Raw genomic sequence first — 13314 nt, 5'->3', positions numbered from 1 at the left:
TAGCACTAAATGAAGATAAGTGTATGGTCATCCACATGGGTGCTAAAAAAAATCTGATAAATTTTGGGTATACGATAAATTGCACAAATCTAAGGTCTGTCAATTCGACAAAATACCTAGGAATTACGATTATGAACAACTTAAATTGGAAAGACCACATAGATAATACTGAGGGGAAGGTGAAACAAAGACCGCACTTTGTTGGCAGAACACTTATAAGATGCGACAAACCCACTAAAGAGACAGCCTACATTACACTTGTCCATCCTCTGCTGGAATATTGCTGCATGGTATGGGATCCTTACCAGGTAGGATTGGCGGAGGACATCGAAAAAGTGCAAAGAAGGGCAGCTTGTTTCATATTATTGTGCAATAGGGGTGAGAGTGTCACTGATTTGATACACGAGCTGGGGTGTCAGTCACTGAAACAAAGGCGGTTTTCTTTGTGGCGAGATCTATTTACGAAATTTCAATCCCCAACCTTCTCTTCCAAATGCAAAAATATTTTGTTGACACCCGTCTACGTAGGGAGAAATGATCATCATAATAAAATATGAGAAATCAGAGCTCGAACGCAAAGATTTAGATGTTCCTTCTTCCCCACATGCCATTCGAGAGTGGAATGGTAGAGAAGTAGTATGAAAATGGTTTGATCAACCCTCTGCCAGGCACTTAAGTGTGAATTGCAGAGTAACCATGTAGATGTACCTAAAATTATTTGACTCAAAATGACACTGACCATGGAATCCTACAAATGTATAAAGTTGTAGTTGTAACTGTTTACACAATTTTGTATGTTGAAAGGAAGTTGTATTATGTCTGTCTGAGCACAATGTGGGCTACAAATTAGCAGCCCATTTCTGAAAGCAAAATTTGGAGGAAGTTGGTGTTGTCATGTGTTTTGAAAATAGCATTAAGTTCAGATCTACTGAAACCAATAGTTTCTGCTAAGATCAACAACTGAAAGCCTGTGATTCTGAATTGTGAATTGTTGCTACTAGAGAAGTTATTTACAAATATTACTTCATACAGATTCCCAACGGGAAATTTTCAAATTTGAGTCATTATTGTGCCACCTAGCAGAAAAAAACAAATGATAGTCTCTAGAGGTTTTAATAATTATTCTCTTAAAGATTAAGATGAAACATATGTTTTGAAAATGTTTCTTAATACTTATAATCAATGTTCTTTTATCATTTCTCATAGCAATATTCCACAGGAAATCAGTACACTGAGATGCAACACATTTATCAGCAGACACTTAATGAGAGATATAAACATTGACTAATAGCAAGTGGCCTCACGGAACTTGATGCACAATTGTCCATGTTAAATAACTGTAGAAGATGGCTGCCAATGAAGGAATACATAGGGATTTAGTTAAAAAATTATTTCAAAGGCCCAGCCAGATCTGTACAAGTTTTCTCGCAGTGTAATTTCTGACATATCTACATGACCCAACTGCCTGAATTTCAGAACTGAGGCAGTTCTGTCTAGTTAAAGCTGCTGACAAGAAACACCTTCAGCACTCTGCTGAAGATGCTAGAAGATTCATGCCATCGGTTTAGCCAATACAGAGTGTGGAAAGGTGGTCACATAAGAAGACAATCGCTTCACTCTCTTGTGATCTAGGCTTCAAGTAGAACGGATTACTCTCTTGGGAGGCAGAGCAACTGGCTTTGCAGCACAATCCAGTTTTCTTTGAAAGAACCAGCGATGTGTGAAAGTTCAAGATCTGAGATCTTAGAAGGTACACATTTACTGTGTAGGCAAATCATAATAATCTGCTCAGAAAAGTGCCCTTTTATTATTTTAAGCAGTGTACATTATTCAGTTTTCTTTTAGACTTTTCATGTTGTACTGTATTTCTCTTGTAGAGACTAAGATGTGGAGTCCTACCATATCTCTTTCATTGACAAAGATATTTCTTTGTCAATTTTGATGTTTCTTTTGAAAGAATGCATTAAGTTTACCTTGCTACCTAAGTTTTCTTAGACTGCTACTTCTTAAAAGTTTGATTTGTTGAGTGTTTTGCTTTGTTGTCAAACCCAGAATCTGGACACACTCTTTACAGTGTCCATTCTGTTTGTCTTTTATTATTCAATGCACCATTGTACTTCATATTTTCATCTAATTTTTGTAACCAATGTTCCACTGCCCTGTAGATGAGCTAAGTACATTGTTGGTTCAGAAGCATTTATTTTCTTCCAAGGTGTCACTCATAAGGTTTAAAAATAATTGTTCATTTTTAAATCTTTTGTCCGTTGAAGTGACCATTTCCCTTCAGCCTCTTACCGCCTGTGTCCAGGGAAATTAATATGTGCTCTTTCCTTGCCTACTTGTTTTATGTGATATCTGAAGTCCAAATTGCAGTACACCTTATCGCACTCCAGTCCAGAGATGCACTCTGTCATCCTATTTCATTTCAAAATTAAAACAAGCACTGTACTAATGGTCTACGCTAATCCTGCTTAAACCTTGTTTCCTGCACTGCCCTGTATTTGGTCTTTTATCACACAAAAAATGTGTAAAAATTTGGAGTCACTCTGTGTTTAACCCACTGTCATATAGCATTGTCTTACTCTATTTGTACGCATAGGTAGCATCATACTCTGATCCATGCCACCGGATACAAGTTTAAAAACACGTGTTTTCTTCAAGCATGCTTTAGCAAGCACACATATGCTGCTCCGAGTGCTGGAAGCACCACCTTCCCCTTATCCCTATCATCCTTCCTTCCCCCTTGTGACCCACACTCCACTTTCTCTTTCACACCACTAGTAACAGCATGCTTTGCCTCCTCCCTTCCCTGTCTATCCCTCTTCCCCAACAATGTGCTGTGTCATCTCCTTGGTCTCCCATCATGAGCTATACTGCCAAGTCTCCCCCATCAACTGCTCATGTAACACCATGAGCTCCCCCCTATTTCCTTGTCTGCCTCGCTGCACAGTGCTCTACCTACTCTGTGCTGAACAACACTTTACTCCTCCCCTCCTTCCTTCACACATCATGGTAGCCATCATGTTTTTAGGATGTCACCCATGGTTTTCTCCTTCCTGCCTAGCCCTCCATGCTACAGGAGAAGATTTAGACGTTAATGCCTGACTGTCTACAAGACTGTTTACAATATAGTGGTGACATTGACAAATAATACCAGAGTACAGGTTGTTCTATGTGGGCCTTCTGTCTTTGTTGCATGTGTTTTTAACTTTACTATGGAGAATGTGGATTCTAATCAACATGGGAATGGATGGGTGACTGCTGCTATTGTGTGGTATCCAGAAGATAAAGTGGACAAGGTTGCAGGATTGGAGGCTTTCAATAGCAGATATATTATTGCTCATCACACTTTTTAAGCAGCTGAGCTGTACAACTGGGACATGGGTTGGTCCTATTACATGTCTAATATGCCATTTGTTAGCATCATACTCTGATCCATGTCACTGGCTGTAAGTTTAAAAACACTTGTTTTCTTCAAGAATGCTTCAGCAAGTACACATGTGGTGCTCCAAGTGCTGGAAGCACCACCTTCCCCTCATCCCTCTCACCCTTCCTTCCCCCTTGTGACCCACACTCCACTTTGTCCTTCACACCCCTAGTAACAGTGAGCTTTGCCTCCTCCCTTCCCTGCCTACTCCTCTGCCTCAACAATACCTTGTCTTTTCCCTGGTCCCCCATCATGAGCTATACTCTCCCCCGTCAACTGCTCATGCAGTATCATGACCTCCCAACTATTTCCTGCCTGCCTTGCTACGCAGTGTGTGACGAAGCAAGCTGGGATAATTTTACTTCCTCTCTTGTTTTGCCATCTGCCTACTTAAATTTGTTTTTTTCAGTTTTAACTAATTACTATTAACATACATGAATATAAGCTGCATTTTCACAAAAGAGAGAGGTTGGCCCTCAGTTTTAAAGAATATAACACCAGGTCTAAATTTGTGCTCAGTTTTATGTATGTAATTTATTTTCTAACTTATTTTGACTCTTCCTAGTTAGTATCTTTCATTATAGGGCAAAGTCGTCAGTAATTGTTTCATAACTTAAAATTCTATTGTTGACATATAAAAAAATATAAATTCTGTAATAACTGTAAATTTTTGGAAGACAAAACACTAGCATTCTTAAATATTTATTTTGCTCTATTCGAAAACATGCTACGAAAGCCAGCCCTTAATTAATTCCAAAGTAATTAACTGTTTTGTCAAAAGTATTGTTTGCGTAATGATATTTGTTAATTTCATGATTTAAACAAATAATTCGGCCTAACTCTTGTAGTAGAAGAAACCATTAAAAAAACCAATTTTTCGATGTATTCAGTTAACTTAATGAGTTAACTTTTAATTGTAATTTCTGTAAATTTTAACTTCAAACAATATGTAAGTTCAGTAACTGTTATTGTGAGAATATATAAGGACCTGGTTTTCAGTCATGAGACAGCCAGTCCACGGGGGAGTTTTATACGAGAAACCTGTGTTGATTAGAACAACAACAATGCTTCAACTTACCTGTGAAATAAGAGTTACACAATTAGGCTGTGTGTTAAAACAATGACAGTATCTGCTCCATATGAACGTTTCTACTCTTCAAAAACTGTGAACTTTGTGGTTAGGGTTTTTACTGCTCATAAATATTCAACAGTAAACTATTGTAGCAGTATGTGGATGTTCGCCTGAAAACTATTAATGAGGCTTATCAAAAGTTAAACAATAGTACACTGGCCATATTAAAATGTGTATATGGGGGGGTTGTGAAAAGTGAAAGTAAGCAACTGTGAAATGCAAATGTGCCCTTGTCGGCTACATCATTTACAGTAGATGGTGATCCACTTCCACCCCCTATTTTTTCAGCGAGTATGTTGACAACAAGGACAACAAGTGAAGAAACAAAGAAGACAAACTGTCACATTTGTTGCCCTGACATGAGGACTATTGTATGTAACCATAATAAATTAGGACTCATGAACTTTGACAGTGAAGCAAGAAATCAAGAATGGTTTACAGTGCAGTGATGCAACAGCCAGTCAGTGCATGGGTTTCATGGCCACAATATAACAGCAGCCAATCAGCGAGCGGGTTTTGTGCAAGCAGCTATTGAGTACAGGAGCAGCCAATTAGCATGCAGGTGGACACAGCTGACCGGGATAAACAAGAAGCTTCGCCAAGAGAATTACAACTTGCTGCAGCCATACAGACAATGGACCGAGATGACAACTGCAGCATCAGTAACAACAGCAGCAGAAGGCGAGTGATTGAAAAATAAGATATTTCATAGCAAAAACTATTTTGTATTAAGTGATGCATACAGAGTGACCTAGACAAACAAGACAGTACGAAGGGACAACAGGACACTGGTTCTGTAGACGATAGTGGTTATAAATCAGACATGAATGTAACTTTGAATGATGGGGACGAATGTCCTATTGTAGATGACAAGATAAAAGCGTCATCTACATTGAATGGTGATGTGAGCAAAATGGACGAAACTGTGTCAAAGTGGATGAAGTCATTAAGGTTAGGGAGGAGGAATCTAGTAGCAAAAGTCAGCAAGGGCAACAGTTAATGGCAGATGGAAACTCTGAAGCAATGTTAAGGCAAATTATGAGTAGCATGTGTAGCTTGAAAAAGAAAATTGATAGCATTAGAACTGACATGGTTAGCTTAAAGGATGAGCTGAAGAAAGAAATTAAAAAGGAGATTCAGGTAGTCAGCTCTAATCTTTCAGAACTAAATAAGAAGTTTGATGTAGTAGTTAAAGATTGTGATAATACTAATGAGAAGATAGGAAGAAGCTTTATGATGACAATAGTAGGAAGGTGGAGGTTTCTGAGAAACAATGTGCTGAAAATAGGGTTAAACTTGAGAACCAAATCAATCAGATTAAAAATGATTTAGAAATGGAGGTGGAAATCAAGTATGAAGTATTGGTAGAGGAAAAACATAAAAGTAAATGAAAACATAGATTCAAAATTGACTAAAATAGAGAAAAAGATGGAAGAAGCACAAAATCTAAAGCATAGAGAAAGTGACAATGGGTCTGATCATCATTTTGGTAAGCAGGATGGTAGTTTTTCCAGGGAAAGGATTAATGAGGATTTGTTGTATGAAGAAGATCACATGGTAAGTGAAAATGAAGTGTGTCAACCTGTAATAACAGCTAGTGTACAATGCATACATGTTATGTGTTCACTGGACAATGTTAGTGATTTGAATGGTATTTCACAGGCATTTTTTGAATCGATTAAGAACACAGAGGGTATAATGGTAATGCATGTGTCTGGAATAAAAATTATTGGTGCTAGTGTTAAACTATCAAAGAGTGTGAAACAAGAGGTAATATTAACTGTGGAATTAGCAGGACAGCTGTTGGAGTGCAATTTGTTGGTAATTCAAAATCTCAGCATTGATGTAATATTTGGAACTAACTTCTTCTGCAATTAGCAAACCTATCCTATCTGTAGTTTATAAGCAAATCAGAAACATTCTTTCTTTGACTGTCATTTGATTTTGCGCAGTAGAATGCTTCAGTGTAGGGATGTGTTAGAAAAGGTTTCTCTAATATAATGTTGTGTTAGTTATAAGTAATGGAGTCATAAGACGATGGAAGAAAGTAAATTGGTACTGTGGTTAATGACTGTCTGTCAAACAAGCAGGTAAGGTAAACAGAAAATGAAAGGTGTCAGCATATGTTGAGAATAATTAACATCTGAAGTAATCAGCTTATGTGTGAAATTAGTAGAATTTAGTGTAGCAGTGGAGGCAATATGCAGTATAAACCATCTTGAATATGAGGTCTTCATATGAATTGTGGTATAGTAGAAGTGTTTGTGTTCAATGCAGTCAGTATATGGAAATAACTATCTACCTATAGAACTGTGTCATGGCACAGCGTTTTCTAACAATAAGAATTTGCAACTTTAAACATAGTTGCTTGGAGTAGTGTATGTGGAAAGAATAAGCAAAGTTTGCATGTATATCACCCTTCAGGCTAGGATCTTAAGCAATTTGATGAAATACAGTGAATTAATAGTTTTTCTAAGGGATAATTTTGTTTGATCAGTAATGAGAGTTAAGTAAGCCTTAGGACAAGGATCTGTTACTGTGGAGTGTTTTTCTATAGAGTCAATTTTGAATTACATAAGCAAGGCAGGTGTTTATTTATTAAATAATGAAACAATAAAACAGTGAATAATGTTAGGGTCTTAATGGTTAGGGAGCCTGGCTCTGCAGTAGGGATATTTTTTGAGAATGCACTCCACTAGTTAACTAACTGAGAAATGTAAGTAAAATAATGGAGCTGACAGACATGATTAATGAAAAAGATAACTGTATACAGACAAATGTGATGTAATTGTATTGAGGATCTAATTGTGAACTAGGCAACATTGGGTACTGTTTATATTGGCAATTCATGAAACTGCAGCTGGGAATGAGAGCGTAACAGAAAGAGAAAAATTTTAGTGAGATATAAGTCATATAATGCTGGATTACTGGATCTATAGGTTATCTGAAAACTTCTGTTTGTGTTCTGAGGAATTATCAGCTTAAAGTAAAAAAAAAGTAATTTTGCTGATTAACTGATACTAATGTGAATATTCTGACAGGCCAAGCATTTGGTAACATTTTGTGATTTTGTGAGGATTTAATTTTCTGTTTGAATGAGAGTAGTGCTTAGAGTGGAGTAGAGAAGTGTGGCAATGATTTGGTACAACTTCCACCCCCTTTATTTTGATTTGAATAATAATTAAGTTATCTGATAATAACTCTATCCTTTTTTCATAATGTAATGATTAGTAAACCTATGCTACTGCACATCTTAAATTTTGCAAATGGGAAAAAAACTAAAAAGAAACTTTCAAGTTTAACCAGTTTCAGACAGTTATGACTGTAGTAATGTTTTGTAGTATAATGTGTACTTGATTTTAAATTTTTACTAGTCACCACCTTTTGTACTATAGTCAATTTTAGTGCTAATTATTGCAATGTTACGAGAACTATGTAATGTATTTATTTATGATGTAATGACTATCATTTTCCATTAGTGTTAAGCATTTTCTTTAGATTTAAGTTAGAATTAAAAGTAAGTGTACTAAAGTAGGATATTCTTTCTAATTTTCTTAATGTACTATGGTGGAGGAGAACCACCTCCAAGGGAACTGATAAAATGTATTTCCTTGCTAACTGCCATTTAGATCTGTTGAAGGCATGGACAACTTGGTGAGAAAAGGTGTGAAAGCTCATTGATTGATTTATTGATCCATTTTCATCTACAGCTGCACAATGTGCAAGAGATATTTGTATTTTTATGTTAATATTAACAGTTTTATATATATAATATACCTTTGTACATAATACCACACATTAACATATCAATTAATGATGAGTACTTAAATAAATGATGTTACGCTATATACAGAGAGATAAAGTACAAATGTTCTTCTGAATGTGACTACATTGGGTTAACATAGAAAAAATTTAGTTTTGAAGGTATTCATTTACTGTGTAGAAGTAGTGATCAACCAAGTACGACTTCAATTTAGATTTGAAGTGACCAATGTTTTGTATGTGTTTAATGGTATCTGGTAAGGCATTGTATAGTTTGATACTAGGATGGATAAGGACGTTTTGAAATAACTTTGTGTTGGCGCTTTGAACATGTACATCCAATTTTTGTCTTGTATCATAGCTGTGCATTGTGTGATTTTGAGTGATTTTTTGTATGTAAGTTTTGCTTTAAATACATTATATTTTCAAGTGTATATATATATATATATATATATATATATATATATATATATATATATATATATATATATATATATATATATATATATATATATATATGCAATCATCCTTTTTTGAAACAATGATCTACATGATTTGCGATTATCTACTCCTTCCATTATTTTTTTTTATTTTGAATGTTTTTATGGTATCTCCAGAATTTCTCCAGAACATAATCCCATACTGGAGTCAAGAGTGTGCAACTGCATTATATACACACTGAAGGTTGTTGTAGCTGGTATTTAATACAAAACAAGAAGTACTTAATTTTTTGTTTATTTGCTCAATATGTGCTTTCCATTTGTTGTCTTGTAGATTAAGTCCAAGAAATTTGGTACAGGCTGTTTTGGCAATTGTCTGTCCATATAGCTCTAGATTGGGTGATATCAGATTTTTTGTTTGTGCTGTGTGTATATCCATAGCTACAGTTTTTTCACTGTTTATTATTAAGTCATTGTCATCAAAATAACATGTTAGCCTGTCAGTGGCTTCTTTTATGTTTTTTACAACAGTTTCTTCTGTGTTTCCTGTAACTAGAAGACTCGTATCATCACCAAATTGAAATCTTTTACTGCTGTCATTGTTTATGTTTAGGTCATTTACATAGAGTAAGGACAGAACAGGACCCATTACTTATCCTTGTGGCACTCCATATTTAACAGTCAGTAGCTTGGAATTATATTTCCTAATGACATTGTACCTTTCTTGATCAATTTCCACATTTTGTTCCCTGTTCTTATGATAAGAGCTGAGCCAGTTATTAGCTGTTCCCCTAATGCCTAGATTTTCTAGCTTGTGTAGCAATTTGTCATGATTTGTGGTGTCAAATGCACTTGACAAATCTAAAAATATGCTCATGGTAAGTTTTTTATTGTCTAATGCTATCAATGCCTCTAATAGAAAGGAGTGAACTGCTCATGCGGTTGAACGGTTTGCTCTAAATCTATGTTGAGATTCTGGCAGAATGCCATTATCCTCTAAGAAGTCTGTTAGCCTCTTATTGAAAAGCCTTTCTAATATTTTTGAGAAAACAGACAGAAGTGCCAGTGGTCTGTAGTTGGAAAGATCATCTTTGTTTCCTTTCCTGTATAATGACTTTACTTTTGCTATTTTCAAACATGAAGGAAAAGTTCCTGTAGCAAAAGATAGGTTACATAGGCGGGTTAAGGGCTCAGTAATCAAGTCCCCACACTTCTTTATAATGAAATCAGGTATATCATCTACACTACACCTGCAGAGTGTTTCATTTTGAGACTTTTTTGTAACCTATACTTCTTCTACATTGATCTGCTTGTGACTTTTTTCCTTGTTTCTGTATGCTGTTTTTTATTAGAGGTCTGTTGTAGTAGTTTCTCTGTTACATTTATAAAATAGCTATTAAAGATATTAGCTACTTCCTGTGGGCTATTAATGTTTTCCAAGGCAGCCTTTAATATTATATTATTAATTCTATTTTTGTAAAATTTCGTTTCTTTCTTTACAACTTGCCAGATTGCTTTGGTTCTGTTTGAAGCATCTTCTATGTATTTGTCATTGTCTCGTTTCTTTGCCTCCTTTATTATTTTATTTAAGATATATTTATATGTTTTAAAGTAACTATCAAACTCCTGGGTTGTGTTGTAGCTACTTGCAATATTGTGAAGGTACCATTTTATAGCACAAGTTTTCCTCATACCACTAGTAAACCACTTGTTGCTTTTAGTGGTTTGGGTTGTTTTTGCTTTCAGTGGAAAAGCAAGATAAAAATAACTTATCAGAAATATTTTCTGTACAATACACTAGCTCCCATGATTCTTGTTGGAGATAATTCTGGAATGTTTGTGCTGCAGTATTACCGAAAGTTTTGCCCATGTGTGTAGTTTTCCTCATATAATTATAGGATGGATTAGTGTTTACTCAAAAGCTTATAGCCTGTGCATGATGGTCTGCCAGTCCAGCTTTAATTACAGCTGATTTATATTTTGTTTTGGAGCTAATTATTATTTGGTCTATGGTAGTACTAGAATGATTGGTTTCACGTGTAGGGGAGTGAATTGTAATATCCAAATTAGTGGCTGTTAATATGTTCATCAGCTCAAATTTTGAACTGCTTCGCTTATTAAAGTCTACATTTAGAACTTTTTTTCGATTTGTTACTACTTTATTTAGTAAAGTATCAAGCCGAGTGTTGAATTTTTTTAGGTGGGTATCTGGAGATCTATATAAACATATTACAATTAACTTGAATGCTAGAATTTCTATGCCTCATATCTCAAAATATTTCTCAGTGTTTAAGGATTCAACATTGTCTAAGTTATTGAATTTCATATCTTTTTTTATGTATATGCAGTTCCCTCCACTTGTAAACTGGTTTCTACAAGTCTGTGCTGCTAACACATAATCCGTTATTTTCACTGTCTTTAACTCATTTTCTTTAAGCCAGTGTTCAGTTAAGCAAAGTATATTAACATACCTGAGTTCACTTGATAGCAAGATTTCAAGCTCTCTTACTTTATTCCTAAGTGACTGTATATTCTGATGAAGAAGAGTGAACTGTTGAAATTTTAGGTTTTATTCTGATTGTACTTGGTTGACCACTTACCTTTCTTCCTGAATTTAAATTATGTGGGAAATCTTCATTCTCATCTAGAAGCATGAGTTGGTTTTTCCCATTGGTCATAAGAAAATGTCCTGATGGTGAAAAGGGGCAGTTCTCCACCTCTCTGGTCATTTTATTTGTGTGGCCAATGTTGAGGTGATTGCTGTTTTTGCTGCAAGGACTGCTACTGGAGATGGTGTGGATAGGTGCACTAGTTATCCTAATTTGGTCTTGGGGCTTTTTGGGAATAAAAAATCTTGTAGATGACATGGTCGCCTTACATTTCTTCTCACCAGAATTGCTGAACTTCCTCCTGTTGCTGGAGTAGTAGTAGTTGATTGTTGATGTTCTCTGATACATGTAAAATTAGATATCCTTCGTGATACTTTTGAGACTGGATCTGCTGATGTCCTGTGGGTATCCTGTGGGTACTGCTTCTGGTTTCCAGTGCCCAGTTCTTCTTGTTATATCTTGAATATCTTCAGATGGGGAACTTGGTTCTGCTGCTTTTTTTGGGTTAGATGCTTTTGCCGGTATCACAGCCTGGTTTAGTCGTTGGTAGTTTTGTTTCGCTGTGTCTTCTTTGAGTGATGAAGGTGTACTACAGTTCTTTTTTGCGGCTCCTCGTTTATTTTTCGTAACTATCGAGTTGGATAAGTCCGTTTTTGCTACTAATTTTTCTTGTGTTTTCACTGTCATATTTGCTGAAAGGTCTTCACATTGTATGTAGGCCTATGCTAGAGCTGGTATTTGCAGATTAGCTCCTACTGCTAGCTGTAAATGTCTACATAATTTCTTTTTGCCTTCCATTCGCAAGTGAAGTCCATGCTTTGTATAATCGCTTCTACTGAGGAATGTATTGACGTCCATTACCATTACATGCTCATTATTTTTTTCAGTCCTCATTGATAATTCGTTTGTAGCGTAGATTCTGTTGTTCAGTTTTGGTACATCGTATCTGTACGGAATTGTGCACAAGATAACTTTTGTGTGGATTGTCTTATGACGAGAATCTGTTAAGGCACATTTGAAATTTCTTTAGGATGTCGTTTGTCCAACCTAGAATGATGACACTGTCATTTTTCCTATACATATTCTTTCGCTTTTCCGTCTATGTTACAAACCACGTCCTTTAACTGTGCGTTGGGTTTTATTACAGAAGAGATGTAGTGTTTTTGATTTTGAGAACTGATCGTAATTTTTGCACAGTGACGACCATGACCGTCAGAAAGAATTAATACGTTCTGTCTCTTGTTTTCACTGTGTATCTTTTTTGGGGCATTGGTCGATCGCTTTTTTTAGTTTTCATTTGTATTAACGCTGTTGGTTTTATCAGGGCACTTCATAACACAAGCACTTGAGTCCTTCGCTGTAATATTTGTGCTTCTGATCCATTCATTCTGCTTTTCTTTCTCACTGTTTACAGTTTTTGTAAGTTTTGATTTGATTGGTGCACTTTATTTCAGATAACCTAACAGTTCAATATTTTCGTTTCGAAGTTTCGTTAGATCGTTCTTTAAAGTGTTAATCGCTGCTTGCATACTTATGATACACTGTTTTAAATGTTCAATATCTGTTACACATTTTTTACATGGTACATTTTCACATTCAACGGCTGTATTTCCGTGTGGTAGAACATTGCGCACATCACACTCCTGAGCCATTTCATTTGACTTCATGTACATACCAGTAGTTCACTATTTCTAAACCGAGTTTTCTGACACTTGAGTTATAATATCACTCACTATGCATTTATGATTTTTACGTATGTCGTACATTTTCCGTTCAATTTACGTTTTTATTTGTACAGCTAACACACTCGCAGTTTACACTTTCCGCCATCTTCAACAGCCAACAAGTCATTAAAAGTGGGAAAGTACTTGTGAAAAATACTAAGCACTGAGCAAGTGAAATATTGTGTAAAAAAAAAAAGGGACATCATTTATGATTAAGATG

This window comes from Schistocerca cancellata, chromosome 4 (genome assembly GCF_023864275.1).
Source record: "Schistocerca cancellata isolate TAMUIC-IGC-003103 chromosome 4, iqSchCanc2.1, whole genome shotgun sequence".
Classification (NCBI taxonomy): Eukaryota; Metazoa; Arthropoda; class Insecta; order Orthoptera; family Acrididae; genus Schistocerca; species Schistocerca cancellata.
This window is presented reverse-complemented; position numbering follows the sequence as displayed.